The sequence below is a fragment of the Mycteria americana genome, chromosome Z (genome assembly GCF_035582795.1).
Source record: "Mycteria americana isolate JAX WOST 10 ecotype Jacksonville Zoo and Gardens chromosome Z, USCA_MyAme_1.0, whole genome shotgun sequence".
NCBI lineage: Eukaryota > Metazoa > Chordata > Aves > Ciconiiformes > Ciconiidae > Mycteria > Mycteria americana.
Window position 1 is genome coordinate 21,776,515 of NC_134396.1, and position 15,057 is coordinate 21,791,571.

A 15,057-nucleotide genomic window follows, 5' to 3' on the forward strand; every position below is an offset into this window, starting at 1 on the left:
TGTGTGATGTCCACACAGGGGAGCCTGAAAGGCAGATTGTTTTCTGCAGCAGCACTGACAACTGTTATGTTTGGAAACAGGAATATATTTGCCATCAGCTGACAAAAGGTCAGTTTGAAGGATGTTGGTGGCCAGCCCTAAGCTTCAATTGGCAAATGAGTTGTCCCTTACCTTGAGTGATTGTCTCCTATTTATTTGATTTGTTTCTTAGGATGAAAAATCTTTACTGATAAGAAATTAATTCCTAGAGCAGAGCTAATTGCACATCTGAAATGAATCTCTTCATATTTGAGATTTTGGCTATTAAAATATTGTACCTCTGCTTTCACAACTGTGATGCACATAATACAAATGTATGCGGAGAAGACTTCTGGGATGGGTCACTGGTGGCAATGCGAGTACCAGGGGCTTGTGGACATGGGCACTCAGCTGAAATGACTCAGAGAGAAGGGTGCCAGGCAGGACTGTGAACACTGCTGCAGCCAGCTGCTTCCAGCAGGCTCACAAGCTTTTGGGAGACCTTCCCAGAGGTGGGTGCAAATGTTTGCCCAGGGGCAGCAGCCCAAGAGCAGAGGAGAGCTGGAGCCACAGGGGCTCACTGCATTGCACCACTGTCCTGTTACACCACTGCCATACTGCTGAGCTGCAAAGACAAATTGGAGGCAGAGGGGGCAAGCTTCCAGCTTGTATGGAGGTCTTTGGTGAGGCTCAGCCAAGGATGGTGCTGGGGTCACACGTAACTGAGGGCATACTTTGTACAGAAATAACTTCAATCTCCAAAAAAACCCCAACATGTGAAAAATATTTTCCAAATTGTTCCTCCCTGCCTAAAATAAATCCCTGAGGACTAACCTATATAATTCCACCTTTTGGCATCTCAGGCTAGTTATATCCCATACATATATCCCAGACTAAATACTGCTTGCACTAAGCCAATATTAGTCTGGTATGCTGGATGCAGAGAGCAGACAGAGCAAGAATGACCTAAGGTTAAACATAAATTCTATTTATATATTTTCAAGTTATCAAGTTAATCTGTGTGTACATCTTGAGTGTGGCAGTCATTAATATGCCATAGCAGTTCAAACCAATCCCTTTAATGGAGATATTACCTTTCCTGGAAGGAGCAGAGAAGTGATTCTGCACAGATCTATGAAGATAACAATAATTGCCTTAAGGCTTTACTGTAACTTGTCAACTATAAGGCACCATGCAAATGGAGTAGATCATAAAAGACATTCCAGCCTAGCTTCTAGCAAGCTTGTGAACGGGTTCTTGCTAAGAAATGTGAAAATGCAGAAGATGGCAAAGTGACTAAAGCAGAAAGAGTGGATTATAATACTATTCATATTATTATAATCCTCTATCATCCCTGATGATAAATTGAGTCTTTTTTTTTCGAGATTTGCACATAGCTCTATGATACATTTTGATAATACAAAAATTTCACATATTGCTTGTAATATAGAACTCCGTCTTTCAGCTGGGGATAAAACTGGAGACTTGACTCAGGTGCACATAGTTGTTTCTATGGGTACAGTTGTCTGAAACCCTGGAAGCAACCAAGTTTTTTCCCTAGCTGTTTCTTATTACAGAATTAAAAAATAAATAATCCGGGGGGGGGCAGAAGTTTGAGGCAGGAGAACTGCATTATGAATTTTTGTATCTGCAAAAAGCGTGCTACAGCCAAACAGTTTGAACCTTGACAACCTATTATCTTTTGCAGATGATTTTGGAACATAGTGTGAAGAAACACTTTCCATTTACAGATTAATAGCAAAGTGGGGTGAAATTTGCTTCTAGATAATTGTTCAGTTCAGATACTAAATTATGCAGCAAAATACACCGTAGATAGTCATAATTTGATCCTAAAGACTATAACAAATTCTGAATCACTTTTCTTCATCTGCCAAAAGAGTTTCAGAATTATAAAAAATTAATTTTGTTAAATGTGAACATGCACAAATACCAAAGCATCCTCTCACAAGACAATTATGCCTACATCCTGCCGCTGAAAGGCTAAACATACTTATCAGCTATTATAATTTACTTCTGAATATCAGGTCAATTAGAAAAATCTGATCTTACATGCACTAACATACACAAACAATACATTCCTTGAAGCAAAAGTTGGAGCCCAGAGTTTGCTTCAGCAAACTATACAATTTGTTCTATAGTCAAGAAAGTATTTCTTGCCTGGAAACATTTTATAGTCAAGCAGGGAATTGGAAAGTGATTTCATTCCATCATATATTCCATCTCAGGCCTGATTGCAGATTACAAAACTGAATTAGATGTTGAAACAGGCTAATCTTGCTCTATTCTCTCCTATTTTTTATTTTGTAGAAAATGATGCTGGCAATTCAAGGTCTCAAGCTTGCCGGCAGGCTAGGCAGCATTTGTTTATATCAATAATATTGTAGGCTGAGAAACACAGTAGTGTTTGTGCTTTTAAGATCTTTGTACCATTTGTACTCAACCTAAGTATCATTTTAAATAATAATCTGAAAATTACAATGACCGAACTTTCATTTTGGACAGCAGAAAGTACTTTGGTAAGATGTACTTTGGAACAGACAGCAAGGAAGAATTAAGAATTCACCTTAGAACCAAAGATGTATAAAATACATGCATTCATCCAACCACACTCAACATGGGGGTGGTATCTGACAGACCATCCTTTTCTCTGATACTGTATCACCTGCCTCAAGTGGCACCCAGGGCAGACACAGTCTAAATTCAATCCACAGCAGGAACATGAAATCGCCTCTCTAAAGTGAAAGGGTCAGGCCATGATCCCTTTCCTTCCCCCAGAAACATCAGGTACCCCTTTTCTGTGGCTGGGGTACATGGCCCTTCTTCCCCAAGGCAGACTGCAACCCCACAGGCTCCACCAACAGCATGCTCCCTCAGCCGTGAATGCTTTCCATTTCTCTTCTCCCATTAACAGCCTGCTGGGAGGCCTGGGATAGCTGGGATACCTGCAAACTGTTGTCTCAGAGCATCTCCAGGTCCATACAGACCTTTACTGCAGCAGTTATGCTCAGGTGGCATGTTACCACTTTCCTCCTAAACCCTGTGGAATAAATACCTCCCTTAGAAATGAAAGATGCTGCACTAGTTGCACAGCGACAACAGTTGAAGACACTGTACTGGGCAATGACCGAGTCCCAAGAACTAAAACTGGTGGAAAATATTGCCCTGTGTTTACCTCAAAGAGAGCTCAATAGACTCTAAATTACAGCTGTGAGTCTGGCTTGTGGGCTTTGGGCTGGTCAGCCGGCACCTCGATCTTTCTCCCAGATGGGAGAATCAGTAAGATTTTACCCTCTGCAAACATTACTTCTTGAGTGTTTCCACAAATTCTGCTTGAACTGTTATCTTTCCAAATGCAAAACTGTGCATTCTGTGGTGAAAATCAGGCAGAAGCTTGCAAGAGGAGAACACTGCACTCCACACCTGCTGTGCAGGACACAAAACGCTCTGCTCGTTCTGATACAACACTGCTTGTCGCCAGTAGACATAGTTCATTCATTTATAAATTTTATAAAGACAGGGACATTTTCCTACGCAAAGCTTACTATGACAGGCTTTTTCCCCTACCCTCCATGAGATTGCTGGCCCCAGTGGGCCAGCAGTGATGCTCACTGCCACAGCAATCACAGCCACAGTCACTCATCTTTTTCCCAGACTGAATTTTCAAAATATGTCCCTGAAGGGGATGTCTTGGAATGGCTTAGTCAGAATTTAATTTAGCAACTCACTTTTCACCCTGGAACATGGAGGACTTGAGTCAGCAAGTCTGCAATGACCGTGTTCCTACAGACTTCTTAACTTAGAGAAAAGTCATGGACAGTACGATTTTTGAGAGAGTTACTTAATCATGACATCAGAACTTCTCCCCTCATTTATCAGCAAACAGCTTGGCAAAGACCACAGCTGATGTAGCAGTTGCCTTATTGGCTTTCTCTAAAGTTAAAGCAGAAATTTATGCCTTCCTTTTCTGCCTTAGATGTAACAGCATTTTAGAAAAGATGTTCCTTCCCTGGCAGAAGCACAGTATATCAACAGATCAATTTGTTTTCCTCAGAGGTTTCTGTTACACCTAATTTAAAATTGAATTTTTACAGATAAAATATCTTTCCGGAGCAAGGGGAGGAGAGCCTTTGATGTTGGGGGCTTTTCTCCTCTGTTGTTATTCCCAGTAATCAGAAGCTCACTGTAGCCAAATCCAAACACTACAGCCAAGCACAAGCTGTTCTTTTGTTGCTGCTGTGCCCCTTGTATTTTGAGCTGCACTGCCTCCTGGCACTGCAGTGCATATGCCCACAGGGCTGCTGCCAGTGCCTGAGTCACTGGGAAATTAAAAACAAAGCTGTGACTCAGCAAAATGCCAATCATACCAGAAAAGAATATAATATGCAACACAGAGAGTAAACCTCAAGTAACTCAAAGCCCAAAGGACAATAAACATCGAAGAAAACCACCACTTTTCTACGGAAGGATATTCTTCATTAAAAGGGCATCATCCATCACCAGCTGTTACAGCAGTTAAAATAAAACCAGCTACGAACACATCAATATCTCAGATGCTACTGTTTCTTTCTTTCTTCCTACATGCACAGTAAGCTTAAAATAGATAACTTTATTAGTGCTTGATTTTTACAATGTATTGTTCCTGCCAGCCCAAGATTTCTCTCTCTAAAAGCTTCTTAATGCAGGCTTCAGTTGATCCTGGCTTTGGTCAGCCTGTCAGCTGCCCTGTGAAATTCTCAGCTTGGAGACTTTGGCTCTTTCCTGATTTCAGGTGGCTTCCAGGTAGCGAGAGAGTTTTAACCTTCTCCTTCTCTGGCCACCTTAGCAAAGCAGGAGAGACCAGGGAGAGAGGGGACTTGCGCAGGGCGTGTGGTTTATCCTTCCTCTTGCAGGTCGGTTAAGAAACCTCTGAGCCCATAGCAAGCCTCGGAGGGAGCAAAGTGGAAACATTCATGATTGCATTACTTGTGGAGCTTCATTTCTGAGGACTCTGCAGAAGCCAAAAGGGTTTCCACACACACTGGGAGAAGGCTTGGCCAGAGCAGCCTGGTGTTCCCATCTGTCAGCTTCCTCCCCAGCTTCCTCTTACCAAAAGCAGCACAGACCTCACCCCACGCAGCAAAACATGCAAACGTACTCCCTTGCACTATCTAATTAGTCTCAGTGGAGAGCGAATCTCAAAATGTCAGCTCCTGCAAGCCATGCTGACCTATACCAACTGAGGATCTGCCTTCTAAAGGCTCTCAAGGGGACATTAATTGGATCCAAGTGTGACATTCTCCATCACAGCTGCCTGTTCAAGGAGAGCTGTAGTGTAAGGGCTGAATGGGGAAGTCAGTGCAAGGGGTTGAAAACACTAAGTGCTTCAATGTCTAAACATTATGTTTTAGGATATTTCTATTTCAGCAATAGCCAAGTCAGGAACTGGGAGCCCACTGTGAGACATGGTTGTTTCCCACCCAGGTACAGAGCAGTCTGTAACACTGAGCGCACAACTGAGGCTTTTGCTCACTGTCTTTTGGGCTATTATTTTTTGCTTAGAGTTTTCAGTAATGAACTCTAAGATGAGAGAAAACCCCTACTCTATCCAGAAAGAGAAAAAGAAATCAAAAGCATGAGGAAAGCATTTACAGGATTGTTCCTGTATTTTTTGACATACATTTTCAGAATGAGAGTCTCATCTCAGACCTCCTCCCTACCACATCTCGGTGACACATAGCTTCCACTGGCCTCCATTTCACATAACCAGTGGCCATAGCCAGATGCCCAAGCCAACAGCAAGCGTTGAAAGCCACGGCTGGGCTACAGTTCCTACTACCCAGCTGAGTCTCTTTGGATAACAGCTCTTCAGAATTTCCCAGTCTGTCATGCTTTGCCACTGCCCATATGCAGAACCACCGTGGCCTTTTGGATCATGCTCAGAAGCATTAAAAAAAGATTCTGCTTCTGCGGTCCTCTTATAAAGCATACTCCTTGCCAGGAGCTGGTGCAGGCAACGATACATTTTCTGTAGCATCTCACACATTTCCAGCTGCCAACCAGTGCCAAGAGTTTCTCTACAGCTTCTCCAAAACACAGTCAGCAGGGCTGAGCTGTCCCTGCCTCCCTCTCTGTTCATCATCCACCCGGAGCAATAGGATGGGGACAGGGAAAAGAAACCTGCCCCCCTCCCCACCTCTGCAGTAGGTTCCACCTGCCTGAAGCTCAGTAACAACCAGGTGGCACTCAGCTGCTTCTTGGTGTGCCCACAGCACGACTGTTGTTTTACAACGGGAGGTGGACCTAAATCAAAGAGCCCAAAACCCAGAGCTGAATCCCCCAGAGGCCATGGAGCACACCGGTCTGGGGGCTTTCTCCCATGGCACCAGCAAGGCTGAAGGTGCCCTGCTGCAAGCTGAAGCTACAAAGGCTGGCAAGGCCCATCCTGCTTCTGAAATCAGCTAGCTTCTCCTCCTGAATGAGGTGATGCACTTTTTTAAAAGAGAGAAAGAGAGAGAAGGAACTTCAGTGCCCAAGGCAGCAGAGCTAAAGCAGATGGTGAGATCTGCTGGGGGGGAGATAACCACAAGGATTATAACAGCAGAGCATGAGCCCTGACTACTATCAAATAACTACTGAAGCAGAAGGATCAGTCTAAAATCAAGCGACATACTGACTAAGGCTGAAGTTTATAAAAGCAATGCTTTGTCGATGCTTCCATAAGGAACACAGGCACAGCAACATTCAGGAAAGAAAAGAGGTGGCTGGGTAGTTTCAATGGGCTACATTTAAAAAGATTTTTGGTGTCAGCTTTCAACAACCGGTTTAAAAACTGGAGACCTATTACCTCACCAGCTTGTGGGAAATTAGCCTGGATAATGGCCATTTATGCTAATACATGCACAAATCCCCTTGCAAAATACAGAATGCCCACCCAAAACCACCTGGACACCCGGGTGGGGGAGCAGCAGCAGCAGATGCTTTTCTCTTTAAGACCTGAAGGCTCAGAGCATTAGCAGCTAAGATTTGCCCAGGCCCCATTTAAATAAAGAGTCAGGGTGATTTTTATGGGAATCGTATGCCCTCTGTTGATGCAGGTGAGACACTTCAGCGAGGCGATGCTAGCTGAAGCGTGGCTGCTTTAGTAAGACATGTTCTTATTTAGGAAAGGGTTGGTTTTGTTTGGTTGGTTTGGTTTTTAATGATGATACTTTTCAAGCAAGCCCATAACAGGTATCTCCTGACAAGGAATTGGCAGGAATGCACTAAATCGAAAAAAGTTTTCCTGGTCACTATTTATGAATTTCCCCCTCGGATGAGCATGAGAATAGCAGGGCCACGTGTCCACCTCCCTCTGGTGTCCGTGCACCTGAGACAAGACAAGCAGTGGCTTGAGCAAACGGGAGCAGACAAGGCCATGCACTGCCGTGTGTGCGAGTTGCTCCATTTGCAGGGTTTCAGTGTCTGAATTAAAAAGCGGAGAGGGAAAGAGAAGAATAACAACAAATTAAATTAAATTTATACAATAAATTAAAACTTCACAAGGTATCTGGATTTACTCATTGTTCCTTCAGACGTTTGTCTTTTGCAAATCATGCTTTTAACAAATATTTTCTCCCAAAAGAAATCAGAGGAGGCAACAAAAAGAGGAGGCAACAAAACTGTACTTGTCTTACCAAATGAAATATGCCATATTTGGCATACAGAATATGCCAACATGGCAATACTGAATACCTGTGACTTCTCCCTTAAGTAGTGTTCTTCAAGCAAGGATCTCAAAGCAAGCGTGTTATCTCCCTGGTGTTTTTCACTCCCGTAACAAGAAGTGCAAGACTCCGGCTTGCCTGATGTCAGAGGTACTATGACACCACCGGACAGCCCCTCCAAGCACTCTTTTTGGCTTTCTGCCCTGCAGCCTTTTCTATTCAGACCCAGGTGTTGTGTTCATTAGGGAGATTTCTAGTAGCATTCACCCCAAACCTTTCTACAGTCTGCTTAGTGCCAACCTCCTCTTTACTGATGGGTTTTTTTATCCCTTTATTCTATTTACGTTCACACCACCATTTTTCTTTTTCCCATTTGTCACACTTGCTGTAGCTGTAAGCCACCCTTCCCAGCAATCAGCCATAGATGTGTTATTTAATATCTCTGATAAGGACATTTTTTATTTTTATTAAAAAGAAATTTATTACAAGTACTGATTTCAAATCTTGGTGCAATTCTTGGATTTGAGTTTCAAGCAGATTGGCTGCAGGCGATATGCACAGACACACACTTGCATGGATAAAATCCGAGGAGTTCTGTAAAGACTTGTTATTTCCATCTCAGAAGTGAATAGGATATTTGTTATTAGAGATCAAGACATAAAACTTGGGAAAAAGCTGATGTGGTTCAGACTTACAAACTTTAAAGCCAAGGACTCTGGCATCTGCCCAATAACAATACTAGCTGATGCTCAACAGAAAGGGAAAAGTCTCATAAGGATCCAAGAAACTTCGGAAATGTTAATTAAATGTTGAAGTTAAGGTTTTAAGTTGATGCACTTAGCCTGATCCCCTGTTTGCATTGCTCCCTGTGCCTAGTAAGTGACACAGCCATCTGTCACGCAGCAACTCTGGCTTTCCCAAGCCTCACCGTTTCTCCGTAGGGAGATAATATTCATCACCTCATGCCCACATGGGGTGTCCCTGGAAGGAGGCTAGCAGGGGAGGCTAACACCTTCACTTCTTTCACTTCTTACCCGCCTTGCCCTGTGGTGGCTAGGGCTGCTGCTACACAGGGCTGCTGCTGCCTGGGGACAAGTCCTGCTCATCCTGCTCAGACAAGAAGCACTAGGCATGACTAACATGAAGGAGTTGCCAGGCTCAGATCATATTCCTGCAGATTTACCGCAGCTGAAAGGGAAAATGAATACTGATTCCCAGTCCTTAGAGACTGCAATATACATATTTATGCTAGGTCACCACATTACAGGCAGAATGTACACTGCGATGACAGCTTCATTTGGCACATATAATGAAATCCAAATGAAAAAAGGATCCTAACAGGTCACTGGGCAACGAGACACTGCAGTGCTGCTGACAGCCCCATTGGGAAGGGACTATCTCTCTCAAACTACCTCTGGTATCACACGTGTTTTCAGAAGTGGCACAGAAGCATGGTAGCAAGGGGTTTGCTCATAGGAGACAATATTAGATGCACAATTTCTTGGTTTCTTGCTCAGCTTATCAAGGATGTGTATCTCTATATAAAAATGGATATAATCAAATAATATATTCACCATCAATTATTATTGCAGAGCTTGCTTATATTTGTTTAGGATCGATAATTACAATATACCATGCTATGTTGTGCACCATTAAACATATCAACAGTCATTGTAGTCACCTCACAAATACACATATTGCTTTATTTACAAGAGTTTGACATGAGAAGAATATTTAGGGAGAGGGTGTGCTAGAGAAAAAACAGGCTTCCCTTAAGCCTTTGCCTGAGACGAGTCTGATCAAACATGCTTTCCATATTCTGTAATACCTGGCTGATTTCTTTTCACCTCTGAAAAGTAAGATCACGTCTAGGAGTCTAAAGATCTCATAGAATAATTTATCATAACTTATCTGCTTACCTCATAGATAAATCTATTAGTCTCATAAACTGGAAGAAAAGCCTGGAGGTCTCTAATCCAACCCCCTGCTTAAAACAGAGTTGATACCAAAATTATACGAGGTTGTTCATGGCCTCATCCAGTTAGGTTTTGTATATGTCCAAGGACAGAGACCCCACAGCATCCCTCAGCTGCCTGTTTCAGTGTAACGACCGTCATGATGAGGAACTCTTTCCTAATATCTGCTCAGAATTTCCCTTGGTGCAAATTGTGTCCTTTTACCTTTATGTATCTTGGAAAAGACTCCAGCTCCAGCTCCTCTGTAACCCCCTGTTAGGAACCTGGAATCAACAACTAGATCCCCCTTTAGGCTTTTTACCTCCCAGCTGAGCTTGGTTCTCTCAGTCTCAGCATGCAGGAGAGCCAAATTCGGATGCATTATCCCACCCCGGCCCCTTGCAGAGGTTACACTCAGGTGAAGTGCTTGCTGAGGTGAGAGGAAACACATTTTCATTAACTTAAACCTGCATTTTCATCCCCAACTTCTAATTACTGCTGACTTTCAGGAAGTTTGATTTTAAACATCAACTATTTTCCTCTGTAGCCATGATTGCTATTCTGGCTTCACAGCAGGAGCAGCAAAACAGGCAGAGCACAAAACACCATGATTTTTGCTGCTTCCAGCTCAGCCAAACCCAGGAAACAGTGAGTTTCTCTGGGGACGGGGCCACCCCGTGAGGCTGCCAGGCCATGGAGAGGTGGTTGCAGACGGAAGAAGAGGAGTCTTCCATGCCCTGGGGTTTTTCAGCACAGCTTGTGCTTTTTTACACCAGTACTAACTTAGTCCTGCTTTTGCATGCCTCAGTGGGAAAACACACTGAGAAAAAAAACGGGCACTTAATTTATAAACTTTTTGGAGAAAGGACTGCCTTTCTTGTACTTCCCACACAGTACCAAGCAGGCTGTCAGATCTTAAACAAGGGATTCATAAAGAGGTAGTTGTAGTACTAGACACATATGAAAAAAACACATTTTAAAAAAACCCTTGTCTTGCACTCAGAGCCATCAATGGCTCAGCACCCCCCTCAAAAGAAATCCCGCTAATTTTAACATTGGGGTATGAACACAGGCCTCTTCCCAGGTCGAGCTTAGAACAGATGAGGCTTCTCTGCATCAGCTGTGCACTCTGCTGCCTGTGTTGTAAGTGCTGTGGGGATCAGATTCCTCCCACTTTTTCAGATGTCTCCATTGTGATTCCTTAAAAGACAAAAAAGAAAAAAAAATACCTAGCAGTATCATCGTTTTCAAGAGGAGATAAAAAAGCTGACTAAACCACTTCTGGGACAGCTCTGATGCAAAGCCTTTCTGTTTGCATTTTTTGTGCCCTTTGCTTTGCCCTTTTCAATGCTTTGCCCTTTGGGCGAGAGCATTGAAAATCACTGGGTGCAGGGAGCTCTCGCCTCCCACCCCCTGTTTGCACGGGGCCAGGGTGGCTTCGTGGACCAACACCCTCCTGGGAGGCATGAGGAACAGCCACGTCCCCCTGTTGCACCTACATCTGGAGCTTCCCACCCTCATACCCCTGAACGAGTGGTTATATTTTTCTTTGTGAAGGAAATAGTCTCTTGGAATGACAGTAATACACACCCCTACCCTCTTTGGCACAAGATAGGCCAAATTAAGTACCAGCAGTCTTCTCAAAATGGGCATTATTTCACCCTCGTCTCCTTTGTATCTCTTTCTCTTACTTCAGCTTCATTAAAAGCACAGGTGAGTATCAATGGTGCCCACTACACAACCGCAGCACAGACAATATTGTAGGTAACCTTTCAAAAATGTTTGCTTTCCAGCATCACCATCTACTCATGTTTTGAGGTGCAAGTGCCCAGTTAAGTAACATACAGACATGCTAGTGGGTCAGTATTTTTTCTTAAGGCACGCAGAGGTCTTAAGAAGGGGTAAAACAAGAATTAGGCCATATTCAAAATGCTGGTCTCAGAAACGCACAAAGTTAGGTCGCTTTGGGATTTCGCCTCAGTTGGCGCTTGAGATTGGTCGCTAACCTAAGCTCTGCAGCAGCTGAAATTTCCGCTTCTCCTCTGGCTGGCCCTTATTACAGCGGTTTGGTCAAACACCAGGACAGGTCGCCTGAAAAGGCTGTGAAATGTCCACCTGTGGAGCAGTCTGGACCAGCTCACGGAGGTGCCTTGAGCAGGGATTTTATCACAGACCCCCGGTGGTCTCCAGCCTGAAGTCTGCTGTGGCTCCAACACCTCCTTCTGGTTCCCCACATTGCCCCAGGGCATTTTTCTGACTTGATTCCTAAGCCATCTTCTGTAGTCTCCCATGACAGACACTGAAATGAGTGTCACTTGTGCTTTGGTACGATGTCCCACCAGCATGTGCTCAACCTCTTCATGGCAAAGGCACGTCAGCAGCATCTGGTGTTTGTTTTTTAAGAAAAAATGCTGTCTTGCTGACTGGATTTGGCAACTGCTAGATTCCAAGGAAGAAAAATATCATTTTCCGGCTGTAACAACACAGGAGCTAAACTTGCTTCTTGCTCTCATCGTGGTCAGAGCTCAGCCTGGGGCTCAGCCCATCTCCTTGGCTCTCTGGCTGTGCTCCTCCTTCTTCCTCCTTTGTTCAGCTTCAGATACTCTTGCATACACATTGCTGAAACTGTTAAAGTTGCCAAAACACCCCCTTCCTGCCCAACCACCTCTGCCTTTTCGTCTTTCAAGCCCCCTGTTAATAACCCCCTCCTCCATGACTCCCCCCTTCACCCTCCTCCATGACCTGCCACAGTCCCCATCACCTGAGATACTGCTACATGCTGTGTTTTACTCTGCAGAGCTCAAAGAGCTTTTCTTTTTAGCCTCACGTGCCAATATCTCTGGTTATTCCTATTGGTGTTCATTTTCCACAGCCTCCACTCCCTTTATAAAGTTGCCGTGACAAGAAGTGCAGATAGTGCTTGACCTGAAGTTGTGCCACCCAGTCCTCTTACAGAGCTAATGTCTTCTCAATAGTGATCATCAGGGGAAAAAATACCACCTTGCAATCTCCTACACCCTTTGGACAACTAAAACTCGTAGAGCAGATGTTTCAGTGAGCTACCCACAATGATGCTTAGGTCAGAAAACAGTAATTATATTCCAGCTGTATGAAACATGCATAGTAATTAACTATGACAGCTCTTCGTGGATTAAAGTAATTGGGGCTTATTATGATATTTGCTTAGTTTTCCTAGCCATCAGTCAAGTCCTGGATAAGAGGAAAAATCAGCTTTCTTTAAAATATCCAGGTTCTTTTCTGTGCAGGCTTTATTGAGCAATCAGCATTAAAATTGCATTCCTTAACTCTACTAAGATTTAAAAGCGCCAAAGAAGAATGAACACCCAAAACATCAGATTTTGCAAAGGAGCTTTAGTAGCTCCAGAAACATGTGTCATTACTTAGTTCAGTGGCAGCAGAAATACCTGCAACTCCATTTTGTCCTAATGAATGGGTACTAACTGCATATCAGTGATGCTTCTATGTATTATATGCTTCTAGCAATTATTCAGTTTGCAATTACTATTTGAGAAAACATATTTAGGTAGTCATAATATCAAGGAGGCATTTTAAAGTGGTTTAAAAGGGCCAATTATTAAGACATATTTTAAAATGAAGTGTTAGTTTCAATAGGCCTGTGTGCTGCTGGTAGCAATCACTTCAGCAACAACCACCTCTAACATGCAAGCTAGCTACTTATAAAAGGGGAGCACTGCTTATTTGGGGATCTTCCAGCAGCAACGAGCTGCAGTTTCGGTGTGATTCCACGCAAACTAGACTTATAGTTCCCTTTGACTTCTTTGGTTGTCTAACTTCAGAGTTAAAATTTGTCAGGCACAGAATTAACTGTGGATTGTTTTATCACCTGAAATCAGTAATGGAGTGCAAATAAGGCTCCTGAGCTGCTGAATGTGGCAGCTCTGTTACGTAAAGGGCATGAAAGCATATCTCAAAACTGCAATCTGGGCAGAGGTATCTCAGTGAAGAGCTACCCCACCTCACAGTATTATTCAAGCTAAATGAGAAATTTGTATGGTATAAGAGGGCACCAGTGATATCAGGGGGTACTGCTAAAAAATTATTTAGCATAACCAGAGGTGGTAAACTCTGGCCCTTGATTTCCATGGGCCAATTCCCATAAATAAAGGTTGGAAAGACGGAGGCATTTCCATATTGAGCACAAACAACCACAAGAGCACAAAATGTTACGTTTTGGTTCCATCAACTCTGTGTGCATACACATCACACAAAGGACGGAGGAATGCCTTCTTTTTAAGCTATAAAGCATAGACCCATATGTCTATTGACATTCTTTTGAAACCTTAATCTGGGAGTATTACCACTGCATTTTCTGCCCCTCTGATTTCAGATTACTCTTCTCACTTCAGAAGAGAACTGTCTGGTGAGAACTGTATGAAATGTGTACGAGGACTACACCACCCATGTACAAAGATGTTATGTATAAACCACAGGTACTGGAGAAAATTAATTCTGGTCTCCACAGCATAGGCTTGTAAACCCACAGGTAAGAGCCCTTATTTAAGGAGAAAGATGTCACTTTTTGCTCTAGATGTGCCTTCTATTGTTGTTTCTAACATACTCAGTAGTCAGGGTGATTACTGTCACTATGATAACAGGTTACTTCAATGTAACCATAAAAGTATAAATACAGCATGTATTTATAAAGTACTGCAGAGGTGTCCAAATTAGCTCAGAGCAGTGCAACATTTGAATGGCTTTATTCTGAACACTGAATTTAATACCTGGCATTTTAAGTAGTCATGGCAGAAATATATGAGCAGGCTACTGCTGCCCTTCAGTGGAAGTTACCGATATAACACGGGAACAGCATGCAGAAAAGGGTGCCAATGCTGCCAAATAGGAAGAGTTCCTGTGAGAGAGGTCTCAATTTTAGGACCTTGAAGGAGTTTTTAAAAAAAAAAAATCAGTAAAGTCTGTGATCAGCGTCTATCATGACAACTGCAAGCAGAAAGAGTCCTACCACCAAGAGGTTTTCCCTCTCCCAAGCTTGCCCTGCCAGGGAGCTGCTCACAGACCCTCATCTATCAAAAGCCATGCACCCTCATGGCGCTCTGTTTGTAAGGTAGCAAGGCCCCGCCGTTAAGCAAACCTCTTTCTTTAATATTTAGTGGTCCCAAGAAGATCCCCCATCAATGCAAAAGAACTGTGGCTTTCTTTTCCTCTTATCCCCAGTAGCACTGCAGATCAGGCACTACTTATTTCCAAGAGACCACAAAGGTCACTTCAACACTTAGAAAATGGTTTAGAAAAATCAGTTTGTCCAGCCGTGTAGCAGAAGCCCCAGCACATGCCATAAGACAATCTGACAATCATTTGACAATCTGACCCCAAATGATTGT